This window comes from Bactrocera latifrons, unplaced genomic scaffold (assembly GCF_001853355.1).
Source record: "Bactrocera latifrons isolate USDA-ARS-PBARC rearing strain unplaced genomic scaffold, ASM185335v1 scaffold_11, whole genome shotgun sequence".
NCBI classification, from domain to species: domain Eukaryota; kingdom Metazoa; phylum Arthropoda; class Insecta; order Diptera; family Tephritidae; genus Bactrocera; species Bactrocera latifrons.
In genome coordinates this window covers 895,815-897,497 of record NW_017534519.1, presented here as the reverse complement: position 1 = coordinate 897,497, position 1,683 = coordinate 895,815, and positions in this window count along the sequence as shown.

Here is a 1,683-nt window from a genome sequence, read left to right as displayed (position 1 = left end):
ATTGCGCTCTCTCTCTTCCAGAATATAAAAGCCGCTGCAGAGCCGCTAGTCATATGGAAGGTCGAGTGCGAGCACCCATACTAATAATGCATACATATGTACATAAGTAGAGGTGCAAAACGGAACTAATTGACCTGAACTTCATGTCTCGCACGTAGATCAAACGTCAATCAAACGAATTTATGCGAGCATAGAACTCGCTTTCTCATTATCTCCGCTGCAATTTACAAGGCGAAATTCCCATTGAATAGATTATGGGTCTTGCTTCCATTGTTGTTAATTATTTTGCTGTTAAGCACACGAGTAATAATGCAGTGGTACTTAACTGAAATTAAAGTATTATATTTCGTTACATTTCTAGCTACAAGCAGCTCTCTGCTCTCTTTGCTCTTCGSCCAAGTGCGACGAGAATGATTTTAATTAAAGTCAAGTCGAATTAAGCCTTTCGACATGCAATTGTGTCTTTATGTATGTATATAATGCATTTCACGAAGAACAGTATGCTTGTCCAGATGATAACTGTATGTGCATTACCATACAAACAGAATGACAGATAATTTCACTTGTTTTGAAGTTATTCGTTTATTGGTGTCTACATGACGAACGTGGTTWAGATTTTGATCAAATTTGACCCGGACTGGTACATTTAAGCTGATGTGAAGAAAAATCCTAGATTATGTATTTTTTATGCTCTTGCGAAGTCTGATCTCCATGTAAGAATTAACGTGTTTTGGTTTSAAATTTTTATTTGGAGATTTTTTCAATAAAAAAATTGAACAACGGGTTTACTGAAGGCACTGAAGCTAATGAACAGTAAGCCCAGACAACCTGATACTAGCTCAGCAGCTTATTTTAAAGGTGACAGTAAATATTTTTATTAAAAGGAAAATTTAAGTTTTTGATCAGTCCGGGTCAAATTTGATGTATAATATGCTAGCAATTTAAAGCTAAAAGCAAAACTATTTGTTATTATTTTCAAGAGCAATTTTGAATAGATCGAAGGGACATTTTGGTTCCAATTAGTACCCACTGCTCGGCCATTACTTCAACTCTTGAAACCAGTTAGCAGACTAGTTTCCCTGTAACTAAACACTACTGGACCTAAATAAGTAGTTCTCAGGACTAGTTGAGGGAACTTATAGATTTGTGCACACCGTTATTTATGCCACATAATGCTCGGCATATGAGTGCCTCTTCATATATCTTCACACGAATTCTGTCAATTTTGTTACTTGCATAATTATAACTTGCTCGTACGCCTGTGTACGTGGTGTGTGTGTGTTTGTGCATGCATGCATATATGTATCGGGTTGTTGTTCTATTCTGCAATGAATTTAAGTACTCCTTTGTATCTGCGCACTTAAAAGCAAGCACTCATGCATTTATACTATATACACATGTTATAAACAATGTCTGTCCTGATAGTGCACGAGAGTGTGTACTCAAATGAAATTAGTATGATTAAACTCATTGTCACGCTGCAGTGGCACGTGCAACAGCCATAGTGCTGGGGAGACATGTGCATTTGTGCAAATTGCTCGTATATCAGTGCTTGTTGTTTGCATATAATTTGGGAGGTCCTTACAGGAGCTGCTACAGGTGCACAGAGATTATCAAATTTTGGTTTGTACCGTTAGATATGGCAAACAGTGTCAAATTACAAAGGAACTGAAAATCCACACT